We start from the raw sequence: 17,859 nt of genomic DNA, 5'->3' as shown, positions 1-17,859 counted from the left end.
TGAAGACATTTTCTGGTACCCTTCGCCAGATCTGTGCCTCAACACAATCCTGTCTCTAAGCTCTATGAACAATTCCTTCAACCTCATAGCTTGGTTTTTGCGCTGATATACACTGTCAACTGTGAGATATATAGACGGGTGTCTGCCTTTCCAAATCATGTCCAATCAATTGAATTTACCACAGCTGGTCTCCAATCAAGTTATGGAAACATCTCAAGGATGATCTATGGAAACAGGATGCACCTGACCTCAATTTTGTGTCTCATATCAAAGGGTTTGAATACTTATGTAAATAAGGTATTTTTATTTTATTTTTTATTGTTAATACATTTGCAAATATTTCTAAAATTCTGTTTTTGCCTTGTCATTATGGGGTATTGTGTGTAGATTGCTCAGGATTTTTATTTTGTAACAGTATTTTTATTGGAATTTCACAATTTCGACACATTGAGATTCATAGACAAAGCAAAAAAAACAGCAAACACACACAGTTGAAGTCGGAAGTTTACATACACTTAGGTTGGAGTCATTTAAAACTTGTTTTTCAACCACTCCACAAATTCCTTGTTAATTAACAAAATATAGTTTTGGCAAGTCGGTTAGGACATCTACTTTGTGTATGACACAAGTACTTTTCCCAACAATTGTTTACAGCCAGATTATTTCACTGTATCACAATTCCAGTGGGTCAGAAGTATACATACACTAAGGTGACTGTGCCTTTAAGAAGCTGCCTGATATTGTTACATGACTTACAGCCCTTAATGAAGCCAGTTTGGTCCCCATTCACAATTAGTGGCAATAAGTCCTCTAATCGTGTGGCTAGAATTTTAGAAAGCAATTTTCTAACCACAGTTTCTATTATAGGGATCACAGTAAAATGAATGTTTATGGCAGCCAATGTTAACCACACCCATATCTCGGACAAGAAAATGCTCATCCAGACGCTCCTAGTGGCCGGGGACTTTAATGCAGGGAAACTTAAATCAGTTTTACCTCATTTTTACCAGAATGTAGCAACAAGTAAGCATTTCACTGTAAGGTCGCATGTGACAAATAACATTTCATTTTATTTTAAGTAGAATCTTTGTAAAGAGGCTCACACATGGGATACACTGTATGTGTTGATGCAATTTATTAGTTTATTTGACGAGTTACCTTAATTGCTCAAATTTATCATGGCATTTTACTTTACTTGTAAGGGCCGACGCCGGACAGGAGAAGCATGTACGGGGAGTCAGACATTTATTCAGGAACAGACATAGAACAAGACAGGAACAGCGTCAACACACGGGTAACACGGACATATGACAAGCAATGCAGCAGCGGGGGACAGAGCTGGGGAAATGACTTGTATAGGCTAGGGAATAAACATGTGATTGAGTGAGTCCAGGTGAGTAAAAAAAAAATCACTGAAGCGCATGACGAGGGAAGGTAGGTGTGCATAAATGATGGTGGCAGGAGTGCGTAATGCAGGGCAGCCTGCATTATGGGAAGAGTGAGAGCAGGCGTGACATTACTTTTGGAAGTTCTAACTATAACATTAAAGAAGTACTAGAACACAGGGATTGATACAAGAACACATAGGTTGGTGGATTATCAATTCAAATCAAGTTTTTTTTAGACAAATAAACACATACTTTTAAAATGTTTTAGTGATACAGACATCAAGACACTCACTACTCAGAAGCAATAGACCTATGTATGGAAAGACATTGAACATTTTCAGAAATCATCACAACATGCTATACATATAATCCCTTTATGTAACTTTAGGCAGCAATTCAGTGGAGAATCATATCTAATAACATAATTGAACCTGAACCAAATTAAATCTCAGGGGGTAGAGGGTACTGATTTAGCTCTTTCTCAGACTGAGGCTGACATGCTTTCGAATCTCCAATAAAATCAGTGGGTTTGGAGTTAGCATAGGTTAGCATAAATTATAATGAGCTAGCATGAGTTAGCATAAGTTAGCGTGACACCTATAGCACCCGATGTCACAGGAAGGCAAAAAATATCATCAAAGACTACAACCACCCGAGCCACTGCCTGTTCACACCGCTACCATCCAGAAGGCGAGGTCAGTACTGGTGCATCAAAGCTGGGACCAAGAGACTGATGAGTAGCTTCTATCTCAAGCCCATCAGACTGCTAAACAGCAATCACTGACTCAGAGAGGCTGCTGCCTACATGGAGACCCAATCACTGGCCACCTTAAGAAATGGATCACTAGTCACTTTATACAATGCCACTTTAATAATGTTTACATATCTTACATTACTCATCTCATATGAATCATACTGTATTTTATACCTTCTAGTCGCACCTTGCCTATGCCCCTCGGCCATCGCTCATCCATATATTTCTATGTACATTTTCTCATTCGCCCCTTTTAGATGTATTAAGTAGTTGTTGGGGAAATGTTAGATTACTTGTTAGATGTTACTGCACTGTCAGAACCAGAAGCACAAGCATTTCGCTACACTCACATTAACATCTGCTAACCATGTGTATGTGACCAATAACATTTGATTTGATTTTGAATAGTGTTTGATGGCCAGGGTGAGTCCATCGCCCACAGTGAGCATGCTCAGATCGATCCCCTGGTCGTTGTGGAGTTTTTTGTTGAGCTTGTCCACTGCCTGGGAGGTCAGGTCATCAGGAGCAGGGTCATCCACTTTACCACTCCACAGTGCCTGGGGGAGGGAGGAGGTAGTCAGACAGGTGAGAAGAGTGAGGTGGTTGGATAGACAGATAAGAGGAGTGAGGAGATCAGATAGACAGGTGAGAGTGAGGTAGTCAGACAACTAGCTCTTACAGTCTCGCGTCAGAATTAGATGTTCTTCCATGTTTCTCAAATGTCAATTTTCAAAATTGTGGCAAATGTCACATTTTGAAGTGTTTAAGGTTTAGACATTAACTCTGAAATCTTAAGGTTGGGCGTGAACTTCGAATGGTTAAGGTTTGGGATATACTTAAAACTACAATCTCAAAAACAACCTACCGCTGGATTCGAACTTGCAACCATAGGACCGTTTCCAATGCATTGTCAATGGGGTATCTAAACCAACCCGGGTGTAATATAATTATGGCCACTGGTTGGTTTTGTGGCTCTAGTCTAAGGTGACCAGATTTCTGAAATTAAAACCGGGGACATTTCCAGCTCGGCAGTCAATATATCATTAAAATATCCAATGTTATAATCTATGAAATAAAAATGGGCGACAATTCCGGTTTCATGTATTTAGTCTAAGGTTAATGAAATACAAATGATGGTAGAGGGAAATAGTCCTATAATTCCTATAATAAATACAACCTAAAACTTCTTACCTGGGAATATTGAAGACTCATGTTGAAAGGAACCACCAGCTTTCATATGTTCTCATGTTCTTGAGCAAGGAACTGAAATGTTAGCTTTCTTACATGGCACATATTTTACATGGAACATATTGCACTTTTACTTTCTTCTCCAACACTTTGTTTTTGCATTATTTAAACCAAATTGAACATGTTTCATTATTTACTTGAGGCTAAATTGATTTTATTTATGTATTATATTAAGTTAAAATAAGTGTTCATTCAGTATTGTTGTAATTGTCATCATTACAAATAAATAAATAAATCTGCCGATTAATCGGTATCGGCTTTTATGGTCCTCCAATAATCGGTATCGGCGTTGAAAAATCATAAATCGGTCGACCTCTAGTCCATAAATCTGTAACTATGATTGTGTCGCATAGTGTGGTATGCAAAGACACCCTCCTGCACAGCTAAACCACATTATTCTTGGGAAGGCTCTACCTTCTTGAAGAATGTGGTGACAGAGGGCATACCAACACGGGCAATCAGAGAGGCTTTATGCTTCCGTGTCAGTTGTGCTGTGCAGTCCATAGATCTGTAACTATGATTGTGTCGCATAGTGTGATATGCAAAGACACCCTCCTGCACAGCTAAATCATATTCTTCTTGGGAAGGCTCTACCTTCTTGAAGAATGTGGTGACAGAGGGCATACCAACACGGCCAATCAGATAGGCTTTATGCTTTTTCGTCTGTTGATGTTCTACCACTGCCGTTCTTCCCCCGCTGCCAATTGAAAAAGAGGAATTACAAAGGGTGCAGTTAACCATTCTATCGTCTTGACCTGAGCGTATAAATGGAAATACTCTCATCATGTTGTCATTAAAATGGCATTTCCGTTTCTTGGAAAGAGACATTGTACCTCCTCTGTCTGCTCTTCTTCACTCTCTTTGTGTCACTCTTCTTACTCTCAACTTTTTCTTCTCCTCTAATCTTTCTCCTCCTCTTGTCTTCACTTGTCTTCCTGCTCTTTCTTCCTTTCCTTCTCTTTACCTTTCCACCTCACTCTCCTTGCTTCACTCTTTTTACTCCCTTAATTTTCCCCCTCTCCTTCCTCTCCAATCTTTAATAATAAATAGTACACTATTAGATCAAATACTTTGGTTAACAGATTCCCATTGCTTGCCTCATTTTTGTATTTTATCTCAAAAACATTGTTTGGAATAATAAATTGGCTGTCTCTGTAATCATATCTTTACCTTTCCTCCTCTCTCTTTCACTCTTCTTCCTATCCAGTCTTCCTCCTCTCCACTCTAACAGAAAACATTATGCTAAAGTTATCCATGAAAATGTCTAAATATATTTTCACACTACTTATAATGCCAAACCATTAATTTTTTTATTCTACTAATAAATATTCTCAGAATTATGAATTAATTTAATATAATGAAAGTAGCTAGTTAACCTAGCTAGATAACTTAGTCGACATAGCTAATGTTAGCTAGCATAACCTATTTAAAACCTTATAAAGCAGATTATCTATATATATATATATAATAAATTGTGAAAATATAACATCATTAGCTAGTATCTCAAACAATTGTAACTTACCTGGCTTGAAAAGACGTTTGTAGTGATGTTGTGGATTCACTTGACACTTGCTAGCTTTGGCTGAGTTTTCCACAGCAGTTTTCTCTCAAACTAGCGCGAGCAAGTAGTCAGTAGAAGAGATAATGAAGCTGATATAGCGAGCAGCTCCTCCTGCTGGACAAAACAAGCACTACGTGATTGAGACGTCAACCAGTAGGCTTTGCTGCCCGGCCTTTCTTGCCAAGTAAAATATTATTTCACTTTGCAGTCTGTTTTTAACGCACAGTTAAAAACGGGGACATTTCCGGAGACAGCTCCAGCCGGGGACAGGCCACCAATAACGGGGACGTCTGGTCACCCGACTCTAGTCTGATTTCCCATAGGGAATACTGTAAACAAGAAGAGGTGCACACTGAGCTAGAAAACTAAAGTTAGCTAGTGAGTCACATAAATGTACTTATTTTAGTGAATAGGCATGGCTTAAAATAGTTTATTTAATTTGACCTCGACATTCTTGCTGGATAGATAGTTTTTTAGCTAGGCCGTTATTGTAAATAAGAAGTTGTTCTTAACTGACTTGCCTAGTTAAATAAAGGTTTAAAAAAAATATATTTAAAAAATAATACATTTAAAAATTGTTAACATGCTACAGCTGCTAGCTAGCTAATGCTAACGACGCTCCCAAGAGCAGCGGACCGGTAAGGCAATTTTGCTTTCGAACTTTGTAATCATCTGTAACGGTGTTTTTACATGCATCATACAAGCTAGTTAACATTAGATATTTTGTTTAAAACCCTGTTGATCTCGTTGGTTGTTTCTTTGGAACTAGCTAGCTAAGCTATCACTAGCTAGCTAGGTGGTTAATGTGGTGTAGGCTACAGTATTACAGAATGACAACATTATAGCCTTGTCACTAGTTAGTAGTTGGTTGATATGGGGTACAGTAGGCTACAGTACAACAATAGCCTTCCTACTGTTCTGTTATTTGTTGTCTGGAAATTAAATGAGCTAATATTATAGACAGCTCACAAATGCAGTTGTGGTAGTGTCACATTGCCTTTGGCCGTACCATAGCTGCTGCTATGGATATGCATTTTACTTGACAGCTCTGCCCTCTGCCAAGTCGCCATTGAAAAAATGCTGTTATTTTCAACGTGTTAAAATAAGCTAATGGTTGTGCACTCTCACTAGATCGAGTTGTTTGGTTCAGTGGCACATTTTCAAAATGAAGTGGACTTACAGTATATCATCAGCAATCTTCAATCAGATGGGACAACTAACCCTAATTGAATTGTATTCATCAATGTGGTTACTAATTATTGTTAATATTCCAATTGTCTAGGCCCTCAATTCCCAAACCTGAAGCCCCATGTCCTTCGCAGGTGTAACAGGGTTATATTGGTGATTCCCCTTGCCACTTTATTGTTAAGCCAATGGGTTTTTGGTTTGAGTTTGTCTTGCCTTCACCTACTCAACATGGCATCTTATTGGCTGGTTTGCGTAGCTTGCTTACGAGGGGGGATGTTCCAGTTAGAATCGTCCCAGTGAACAAGCACCAAACCAGCGGTAAGTTGTTGGTTGCAAAGCACCGTACGTCAAAAGTGATTTTATGCTCTCAAGTGATGATTTAAATGTACAATTTATATCAAATAGTTCGTAAATGTTATTCAAACATCACACATAAGATGCAGGGGTTTTTGGAGAATATTTGTTGTGCATTTTGTTGTAGAGAATTCACGCCAGTATTAGCTAGCAACTTACTGTGTCTGGTGGGGGGGGTTCATATATTTTGTACAGTGCGTGAGTGCAGAGTTGGATGGTGAGACGGGCATTGCATGACGTGCAATCTTGTGTCGTTCTTATCAGGTACATTGTTAAACATATTATATTGTAATTGTATTATTTTGGTAACTGCCCAGTGAACAAGCACCAAACCAGCGTGCGTGAGTGCAGAGTTGGATGGTGAGACGGGCATTGCATGACGTGCAATCTTGTGTCGTTCTTATCAGAATAAAGCTACATGACTGGTGCTACATATTGGAGTTCCGTGTCAATGACTGATGTACACAACGCAAGAAGAGTACTGTTACACAGGTAATACCAGGAAAAAGTGTTAAGTTACAACTTTCTATTGAGGAAATGTAAGATGACATTGAGTTATGTTTAGTTACTGACTTGAATAGAAGCATATACAAGCAATGAATCAACGTTATTTCATAAAGCACCTTTTACATCAGTAGATGTCACAAAGTGCTTATACAGAGACCCAGCCTAAAACCCCAAAGAGCAAGCAATGCAGATGTAGAAGCACAGTGGCTTGGAAAGAATTCCCAAGAGAGGAGCCAGGCTCCGAGGGGTGGCCAGTCTTCTTCTGGCTGTGCTGGTGGAGAATATAGAAGAGTCCAGCCATTTAGGCCAGATTGTTCTTCAAGATGTTTAAATGTTTGTAGATGACCAGCAGGGCCAAGTAATAATCACAGTGGTTATATATGGTGCAATAGTTAAGCACCTCAGGAGTAAATGCCAGTTGGCTCTTCATAGCTGAGCAGTAGGTCCGGTAGAGAGAGACCGGATCAAACAGCAGGTCTGAGACAAGGTAGCACTTCCGGTGAGCCCTGAGCGGGTCAGGGTTCCATAGCCAAAGACAGAAACGGCAGAGACTGGATCAGCAGCACGACCAGGTGGACTGGGGACAGGGACAGACAGGAGTCATCAGGCCAGATTGTCCTGAGGCATGGGCCTAGAGTTCAGGTCCTGTATCCTTTATTTAATTTAAGTGTAGAATAAGCTCTAGAGGTTTTGTAACTTCATGATTTAGCCTACTTGTCAATCCAGATCTGAATAGTTTATATCCTTTTTTTACTGTGGATGTTGAAAGTCATTTTTTTCAAAGCTAATCACTGAATGTCCTACTACAAGTCACAATAACACAGAACACACACAACTGATTGTGAGGGGAAAATACAATGAGCAGTTGGGAAAATGAAGTCTGCTGCGTTGTTGCCTGATACACACACAAGCTTAATTTTTTTTGTATTGCATTTATTATGGATCCACATGAGCTGCTGCCTGAGGTCCAGCAAAATGAAGGCAGTTATACAATTTTAAAAAACATAATACATTCGCAACAGATTTCACAACACATTAAGTGTGTGCCCTCAGGCCACTACTCTACTACCACATATCTACCACACAAAATCCATGCATGTATAGTGTGAATGTTATCGTGAGTGTATGCATCTGTCTGTGCCTGTGTTTGTGTCTCTTCAGCTCTGCCAACCAGGCTCGGTGGGTGACAACTAACCATGTTTCCACCAGGCTGTTCCAGGCCTGGAGTGACACGCTGGAACTTCAAGAGGCTTGTAGACCTGAAGCAGTGTGATGTTGTCCAGGTAATTATCACACAAACGCATACTCACTCACTCAATCACTCACTCTATTTTGTTGTATAATTATTTTCACCAAAGAAAATTGTTTCTCTTTAACATCAGACACCCCTATTAGCTCAACCACAGCCCCCACAGCTGCAGTCACCTGCCCCTGCACCTGCTACACTGGCCATGACAGGTGATACAGGTAATTATCGCATACAGTGGGGCAAAAAGGTATTTAGTCAGCCACCAATTGTGCAAGTTCTCCCACTTAAAAAGATGAGAGGCCTGTAATTGTCATCATAGGTACACTTCAACTACGGCAGACAAAATGAGAATAAAAAAAATCCAGAAAATCACATTGTAGGATTTTTTTATGAATTTATTTGCAAATTATGGTGGAAAATAAGTATTTGGTCACCTACAAACAAGCAAGATTTCTGGCTCTCACAGACTTCTTCTTTAAGAGGCTCCTCTGTCCTCCACTCGTTACCTGTATTAATGGCACCTGTTTGAACTTGTTATCAGTATAAAAGACACCTGTCCACAACCTCAAACAGTCACACTCCAAACCCCACTATGACCAAGACCAAAGAGCTGTCAAAGGACACCAGAAACAACATTGTAGACCTGCACCAGGCTGGGAAGACTGAATCTGCGATAGGTAAGCAGCTTGGTTTGAAGAAATCAACTGAGCAATTATCCTACAATGTCATTTTCTGGATTTGTTCTCTCATTTTGTCTGTCATAGTTGAAGTGTACCTATGATGAAAATTACAGGCCTCTCATCTTTTTAAGTGGGAGAACTTGCACAATTGGTGGCTGACTAAATACCTTTTTGCCCCACTGTACATGTAAACACACATGCATACTCTCTCACTTGGGGCTCTATTCAATCACATCCGCTTTAGCCCACTTCCGCATAGGTTGAACTGTGTTAGGGCTGTCAAATCTGCAAGCGGCTCCTGGCATTATACCTAAAGCAGACATTGCCATTGGCTACACGGAGTCACATTAACAGAAATCTCACGGAGCCCTGTTTACAAGTTTGAACACTGGAATGTGAGGTGTAATCTGTGTCTCCTCTGGTCTCCCAAATGTAACCGGCTGTGACACAGCCCGGGATCAAACCCGGATCTGTAGTGACGCCTCATTCACAACACAGAGACAAAAATCATACATACACACACTCACTCTTGCTCTCACACACATTAGTATATAAATATGTAAATACATTGTAATTACTTGTTTATATGTATGCTCCATTATATTTTAGGATTGCTGACATTTAGGCCTACAGATTGTGTTATCCATTTCCCACAACGGACATGGGCAGTTGTGCTTACTCACAGTTGATGGTGGCTGACAAGGAAAAATTAAATACAACATGCACACACATGCTCTCTCACACATGCACACAATAATATGCAAATATGTAAATACATTGTAATTACTTGTTTATTTTATGTATGCTCCATTTAATTTTGTATGTCTATAGATTTTGGGGAAATTCTGTGTGCTTTAGTCTGAATTACAAAATATTAATCTCACAAGCCAGACGTGTATAGCTGTAAAGGAAATTTTGGTGACCTTATTTGACCACTTCTGCAGCTTTTGAGATGCTGGGGCACTACTTGTTGAGTAATTAAAACATTAAACATTCACAATACAGTAACAATTGGTCACTCTATTATGTATTCATTATAGAATTGTGTCAGTTAGAAATTATAAACCTTTGAACTGCACTCTTCCTCCCCTCCCTCCCCATTTTTCAGCTCCAGATGACAAAACCTGCACACACTCGAGGGTTGCAGAGGGGCGAGGCAGATGATTAACAGCGTCCGCCTGCTTCCCAACCAAAACAGAAGAATTTCGCATTTTATTTTTATTGTCGGTTGTTTGGGCAAACTATTTTGGTGCAGTATTTCTCAATGGAAAAATGTGTATGAAAACAAGTAATCTCTCGTTAAACGACAGACTTTACTGAAGAATCCCTCCTGTTGACCAATCACAGACGAAGGGCCGTAGACTTCGAATTGCCTAAACAAACATTTTTGTGTGCCTGAACAACCGGGGGAAAAAAAGGTCCAAAACGTCACAAAATGTTGTCATAATACATTATATACAAGAGTATGTGGACACCCCTTCAAATGACTGGATTCGGTTATTTCAGCCACACCGTTGCTGACAGGTGTATAAAATCGAGTGCACAGCCAAGCAATCTCCATAGACAAATATTGGCAGTAGAATGACCTTACTGATGAGCTCAGTGACTTTCAACGTGGCACCATCATAGGATACCACCTTTCCAACAAATCAGTTTGTTAAAGTTCTGCCTTGCAGAACTGTAAATGCTGTTATTGTGAAGTGGAAACTTCTAGGAGCAACAACAGCTCAGCTGAGAAGTGGTAGGCCACACAAGCTCACAGAATGGGACCGAGTGCTGAAGCGCGTAGCGTGTAAAAATCAACACTCACTATTGAGTTACAAACTGCCTCTGGAAGCAACGTCAACAAGAGAACTGTTCATTGGGAGCTTCATGAAATGGGTTTTAATGGCCGAGCAGCCGCACACAAGCCTAAGATAACCATACGCAATGTGTAAAGCTCACCACCATTGGACTCAGTGGAAACGCGTTCTCTGGAGTGATGAATAACCCTTCACCATCTGGCAGTCCGATGGACGAATCTGGGTTTGGCAGATGCCAGGAGAATGCAACCTGCCCGAATGCATAATGCCAACTCTAATGTTTGGTGGAGGAGGAATAATGGTTTGGGCCTGTTTTCTTAGTTTGGGCTAGGCCGCTTAGTTCCAGTGAAGGGTACTGTGACATTCTAGACGATTCTGTGCTTCTAACTTTGTGGCAACAGTTTGGAGAAGGCCCTTTCCTGTTTCAGCATGACAATGTCCCCTGTGCACAAAGCGAGGTCTATACAGAAATGGTTTGTCAAGATCGGTGTGGAAGAACTTGACTGGCCTGCACAGAGCCCTGACCTCAACCCCATCTAACACCTTTGGGATGAATTAGAACGCTGACTGCGATCCAGTCTTAATCGCCCAACACCAGTGCCCGACCTGCTGCTCTAATACCCTCGTGGCTGAATGAAAGCAAGAAAGCAATGCTCCAACATCTAGTGGAAAGGATTCCCACAAGAGTGGAGGCTGTTATAGCAGCAAATGGGGGACCAACTTCATATTAATGCCCATCATTTTGGAATGAGATGCTCGACGAGCAGGTATCGACATACTTTTGAAAAATCAAAGGAGAGCCGCACACTCTAGGAGCTCAGATGCAATAATTGAATAACCTAATATCCAACATTTCGACAGACAAGCTGTCTTCATCAGGGTATAATGACCAACACTGTGGGGTGACTGGTTTATATGGTGTCAACGGACACACACACAGGTGTCTGTAATCATGGCCGGGTGTGGCCTGATATCATTGGTTAATTTTCAGATATAAAAATAACATACTAAAAACATGAATGGATAGCATACGATCAAAGATACAATTTGGCAACATAGGCCTACAAACATTTACACTGAATAGCAAAACCACAATAATCATGAAGTGTATATGCACAAACTCTTCTGAACTGTTTCGGCTGGGAAGCATGCCTTTACTACCATCCTCCATCGACAGCGCCCTAGCAAAATCGAAACCTACCAAGCATTTTTGTCACAATGGTTGACCTGCGTTGTTTCCAGTAGAATTTCTACTGCTGGGGTTTGGAGGGGAGCATTAAGTTCATTGTGGAGAGAGGGATTCCCGGTTGCTTGGCTTTGTACCTTTGGTAGACACTTTCTCCTGAGCAGACTGCCTCACCACTCCACCCACATCACTTTGTGAAGTCTGAATGACAGATGTTAGATACAGCATATGCTGTATGGAAGCTTTTGGGGAGACAATCAATGTTTCTGAATTCCAATGGGTTGAATGGGTTGAGATGTTGTATTGGGGTTGAATACTGAAAGAACAGATATAATTCCTGTCTAGAGGAATGATGGAGGAAGTGAACTAGCTGAATATCAATGTTGCATTGACTAGTGGAATGTTGATCTGACCTCTTTAAAGAAAGGACAACATATTTGTTTATTTCACATCCCCACTCTCTGGTACTACCAACGCAATGTTCAGGGTCTGGTACATCCCTGGACAGATAAAAAAACAAATTTCTTGTTAACAAACTATAGTTTTGGCAAGTCAGTTAGGACATCTACTTTGTGCATGACAAGTCATTTTTCCAACAATTGTTTATAGACAGATTATTTCACTGTATCACAATTCCAGTGGGTCAGAAGTTTACATACACTAAGTTGACTGTGCCTTTAAACAGCTTGGAAAATTCCTGAAAATTATGTCATGGCTTTAGCAGTTTCTGATAGGCTAATTGACATTATTTGAGTCAATCGGACGTGTACCTGTGCATGTATTTCAAGGTCTACCTTCAAACTTGGTGCCTCTTTGCTTGACATCATGGGAAAAATCAGCCAAGACCTCAGAAAAAATGGTTTGACCTCCACAAGTCTGGTTCATCCTTGGGAGCCATTTCCAAACGCCTGAAGGTGCCATGTTCATCTGTACAAGCAATAGTATGCAAGTATAAACACCATGGGATCACGCAGCCATCATATTGCTCAGGAAGGAGACGTGTTCTGTCTCTTGGAGATTAATGTACTTTGGTGCGAAAATTGCAAATCAATCCCAGAACAATGGCAAAGGACCTTGTGAAAATACTTTAGGAAACAGGTACAAAAGTATCTTTATCCACAGTAAAATGAGTCCTATATCGACATAACCTGAAAGGCTGCTCAGCAAGGAAGAAGCCACTACTCCAAAACTGCCATAAAAAAGCCAGACTACAGTTTGCAACTGCACATGGGGACAAAATATCATACTTTTTGGAGAAATGTCCTCTGGTCTGAGGAAACTGTTTGGCCATAATGACCATCGTTATGTTTGGAGGAAAAAGGGGGAGGCTTGCAAGCCGAAGAACACCATCCCAACCGTGAAGCACGGGGTAGCCGCATCATGTTGTGGGGGTGCTTTGCTGCAGGAGGGACTGGTGAACTAAACAAAATAGATGGCATCATGGGGAAGGAAAATGATGTGGATATATTGAAGCAACATCTCAAGACATCAGTCAGGAAGTTAAAGCTTGGTCGCAAATGGGTCTTCCAAATGGACAATGACCCCAACCATACTTCCAAAGTTGTGGCAAAATGGCTTAAGGACAACAAAGTCAAGGTATTGGAGTAGCCATGACAAAGTCCTGACCTCAATCCTATATAAAATTTGTGGTCAGAACTTAAAAAGTATCTGTGAGCAAGGAGGCCTACAAACCTAACTCAGTTACACCAGCTCTGTCAGAAGGAATGGGACAAAATTCACCCAACTTACTGTGGGAAGCTTTTGGAAGGCTACCCTAAACATTTGACCCAAGTTAAAGAATTTAAAGGCAATGTTACCAAATACTAATTGAGTGTATGTAAACTTTTGACCCACTGGGAATGTGATGAAATAAATAAAAGCTGAAATACATCATTCTCTCTACTATTTTTCTGACATTTCACATTCTTAAAATAAAGTGGTAATCCTAACTGACATCTGATCATGGACTTTTATACCTGGCCCTCAGCTACTCTCAGCCCATTCCACCTAGCATGTATCTCTGTCAACCGCCCTCTTATGATGTGCAAATAGTCACCACATTAACGTTAGTCTATTCTCACTGCCGCGGAGGGCCTAGCAAGTGCGTCTACACTGATATTATAATGAGGGACAGTTCACAAAAAAATCCAAATTAGTGTTAGAACGTTAAAAATATTGCCACAAAGTAATATCTTCCAAATATTATACTATAGTTATATTACATGTTTTCAGGAACAAGCTTGTTTTATCATTACATACCAATTTCAATGGTTTTCCTGGTATTGATCAGTTTGTCCAGATTTGCCATCAGTTGTGCTTGTTCACTAGCAACCAGCATGACGCTCCATGGGTCCTCAAGGGTTTTCTGCAACATAAAGGAAGGACGTTGAAGTTATTTCACTGAGAAAATGTTTGACAAAATACCAAAAAGTCATTTTTCTATGGCATAATCTAACCAAATGTTCATACCCGACTGCTTACCGCTGATTATTAGCTTCTCTGCAGTGATTGTATGGTACTATGCTGACATCTACTGGTTATAGTAGCCTATGTAACTCTCACGATACTATAGTAAACCATCCCTGCTTTTGATCCCCACTGTAAATAGACTGGGGAGAACCAGGCTCTTTAATCCAAGCTTCAGGTCCACATCCCGGTTCAACCCTAACCCTGGCTCTAACCCAGTCCAGTCTTACCAGTCTGAGTTTGGTCAGGACAGGATGTTCTCTTAGTGAGTTGTTGGAAATGTTTGGCCACATTCTTAAAACAGTATGTTCATTACTCATCAGTAACAACACCAATTAGAGAGAGTGTTGTTCTTTGCTTGACTGTTGCTCTTACCTGGATGGGCAGACCTTATTCCAGTCTGTGCCCAGTGGATATGTTTGTGTGAAGTGTGCACTCCTGAGCCTTTCTCCCGAAGTTTCCTTCTCCCCACCGGAGAGTAAATTAAAACGAAAATAACTGCTTTTCATTTGCATAATATGGTTTTAAACAAATCCCAAAAGGGATTGTCTCGCCCAAAGAATGTGAGGTCACATCACAAGAAAATCACAACCGTTTTTTAAACAGTTTCAAAAACAAGTTTGAAATACAGAGTGGTTTTATGAGTCAACAACATTATTTGGGTATGTCAATTGTGAGCTTTTAAAATAAAAAATGTCATTGAACAGTTACTTTAAAATATGATTCCAACATGACAAGTATTCTACTAGCAACAGATTCAAATATTGTTGCATCTCATACGCACATTGCACATCTTAGATTATTTGTGACAGCTATAAAACAAGTTTACTGTACTTCTAAACAATCAATTATTATATCAGTTTGGTCTGAACTACATCATTCTATAGCTAGATATTTACCTAATAGTGCAAGAACAAACCCAATGCAGAAATACAGTGCCTTCGGAAAGTATTCAGACCTCTTGACTTTTTCCACATTTTGGTAGGTTACAGCCTTATTCTAAAATTGATTAAATTGTTTTTTCCCCCTTCAATTTACACACAATACCCCATAATGGCAAAGCAAAAACAGGATTTTAGTTAGCTAATTTATTAAACTGAAATACCACATTTACATAAGTATTCAGACCCTTTACTCAGTACTTTGTTGAAGCACCTTTGGCAGTGATTACAGCCCTGAGTATTCTTGGGTATGACGCTACATACTTGGCACACCTGTATTTGGGAAGTTTCTCCCATTCTTCTCTGCAGATCCTCTCAAGCTCTGTCAGGTTGGATGGGGAGCGTTGCTGCACACCTATTTTCAGGTCTCTCCAGAGATGTCCGATCGGGTTCAAGTCCTGCTAGGCCACTCAAGGACATTCAGAGACTTGTCCCGAAGCCACTCTGTCACGTTCGTTGTAACGAGGAGACCAAGGCGCCGCATGATTGGAATACATTCTTCTTTTATAAAAAAAGAACACTTAAACAAACTAACAAAACGAACGTGACGCTATAAACAACTAGTGCTGACATGCAACTACACATAGACAATAACCCACAAAATACCCAAGGAATATGGCTACCTAAATATGGTCCCCAATCAGAGACAACGATAAACAGCTGCCTCTGATTGGGAACCAATCTAAGCAACCATAGAAAAGAAAACAAAGAGACTAAGGTCAGGGCTTGACAGTACACCCCCCCCCCCGCTTTGTCATTATCAAGTATTGTGTGTGTGTGTATAATTTAGGAGGATTTTTTAAAAAACATTTTAGAATAAGGCTGTAACAGAATGTGGAAAAGGTTAAGGGGTCTGAATACTTTCCGAAAGCACTGTACATCTTGATATCTGGATACCTTTGGGAAGTGTGTCTATTCAGCTGTATAGTGAGAACACCAACAAGAGTGTATTGAGTGAATGTGTGTCTCTTATTTATACAAAGTGTATGGGAAAGTCCACTGACCTCCTTGTGTGTTCGGAACTACCATTTTAGGGCGAGGGACAATATATCAGTCACTCTGTATGTACATGTTTCACAAGAACACTTTCCTCACAATGTGTTTTCCAGACACCACCCCATGGTGCAACAGTGGGGTTTTCAAGGTGTCAGCCATAGGGAACCTCTGTTTGAAGCCCACTGTATACAGTACAGATAATAAATACAAATACTAGAAATAAATTGCCATTTGTTGCCCCCTAGTGGCATAACATTGGGGTTGAGTATGAGAAATACTGTTCAATCAAACTGATGTTAAAGTGTATGTTCAACCTAAGATAAAAGAATAGACCTTAGTTCAGCTGAATCTATACTATGCAACACATATTTTCTGTACATTATTTGTTAGGAGATATCAGCAGGCCTCAATCCCAAGTGAATGGGAAAGATTAGCACCATCAAATTACAGCAAATGTTACAGCGTACCGTACTTTGCATAATCTTTTGAAACAACTTGTTTTCTATTTAGCCGGGTAAGAGATCCAAGCCCAATAGAATAGTTTTGTTATTCAAGTCAGTCACACAGTTTGCCTGCTGCCTGTCAGTGTGTTTCCTTTAACTCGCTCACAACTAGGCCTGCTGCTGAAATTGTGTCATGAAGAAACAACACTAGTTTAACTTTTCATTTCAGCTTCTCATAGGTTTGTGATGGGGGGAGAGAAACAGGCTTGTTTAAAACAGATTTTGGAGGATGTGAGTGGGAAGAGAGCTCTCTCCAAGGACAGCATGCTTCCTCTGTCAATTCCCTAATTAGGGATGCACGGATGCAAACAAAACCTCCTTGCCCACAAGTACACATCAATTAAATGAGCCATGACTTGAGCTGTCTTTGGGGGAGAAAAAAGTTGCCCGAAATCTCTGAGTGGTGACGGGTAAAGGAAGGGAAAGGTAAGGGATGTCTTGGAGTGAGCTTGCAGCTCTGCTCAGCTCATCTCAGGTCTTCCCAGTGAAAATTAGATGCTTTGTTGTTTCCCACATCCTCTCTCTGGTTCCCCCGCTGCTCCAGGCCTATGCTTATGTGACGCTAATTGTTCCTGCTACATGTGCCAAGTACCTACTCGTCCCTGGCACATTTTACAGACAAAAGCGGGTCCCTCAGCTGCTCTTTGTGTCTGTTTAAGGAACGTGGAAATGTGTTGCCATCTGCAGAGGGCTTCCCCACTCCTTGCTCATCTTCCTCCTCACCAGTGATGTAGTGGTAAGAGTTTTTTAAAATATGAAACAAAATAGTTCAGGAGGATCCTGTTTTCATGTATTTTGAAGAAGGTAGTGAATACAGTGCATGAAACATGTACATATGCATGAAGGCACAATGCGCAGTAGGGGGGTATAGGCCTAGTTTGTGGTAGGGTAGGCCCAAACTGAATCCCAGAACTTTTGAGATTGATGTTCATGATTCCTTAAAGGCCCAGTGCAGTCAAAAACATGATTTTTCTGTGTTTTATATATATTTCCACACAATGAGGTTGGAATAATACTGTGAAAATTATGAGAATAC

General features: G+C 40.4%; 2 long non-coding RNA genes across 6 annotated transcripts; one reads left to right on the top strand and one right to left on the bottom strand.

Annotated features, from left to right (window-relative positions):
- Window positions 1-948: 948 nt before the first annotated feature.
- LOC118398815 (uncharacterized) lies at window positions 949-6,267 on the bottom strand. Of its 4 annotated transcripts, XR_008075436.1 has the most exons (6): window positions 4,913-5,169; window positions 4,561-4,614; window positions 4,224-4,424; window positions 3,985-4,087; window positions 3,334-3,392; window positions 949-2,699 (listed from the first exon to the last, which is right to left on the bottom strand). It is a non-coding gene; the product is annotated as an uncharacterized LOC118398815 (long non-coding RNA). The 4 variants fall into 4 exon arrangements; XR_004828694.2 differs by lacking the exons at window positions 4,224-4,424; window positions 4,561-4,614 and adding an exon at window positions 6,132-6,267 and having other exon boundaries at window positions 4,913-5,062; XR_004828693.2 differs by lacking the exons at window positions 4,224-4,424; window positions 4,561-4,614 and adding an exon at window positions 6,132-6,266 and having other exon boundaries at window positions 4,913-5,280.
- Window positions 5,229-15,001, top strand: LOC127910602 (uncharacterized). Of its 2 annotated transcripts, XR_008075440.1 has the most exons (5): window positions 5,229-5,589; window positions 6,234-6,985; window positions 8,162-8,283; window positions 8,383-8,467; window positions 10,038-15,001. It is a non-coding gene; the product is annotated as an uncharacterized LOC127910602 (long non-coding RNA). The 2 variants fall into 2 exon arrangements; XR_008075438.1 differs by having other exon boundaries at window positions 5,357-6,985.
- Window positions 15,002-17,859: the final 2,858 nt, after the last annotated feature.

This window comes from Oncorhynchus keta, chromosome 2 (genome assembly GCF_023373465.1).
Source record: "Oncorhynchus keta strain PuntledgeMale-10-30-2019 chromosome 2, Oket_V2, whole genome shotgun sequence".
NCBI lineage: Eukaryota > Metazoa > Chordata > Actinopteri > Salmoniformes > Salmonidae > Oncorhynchus > Oncorhynchus keta.
This window is presented reverse-complemented; position numbering and strand designations above follow the sequence as displayed.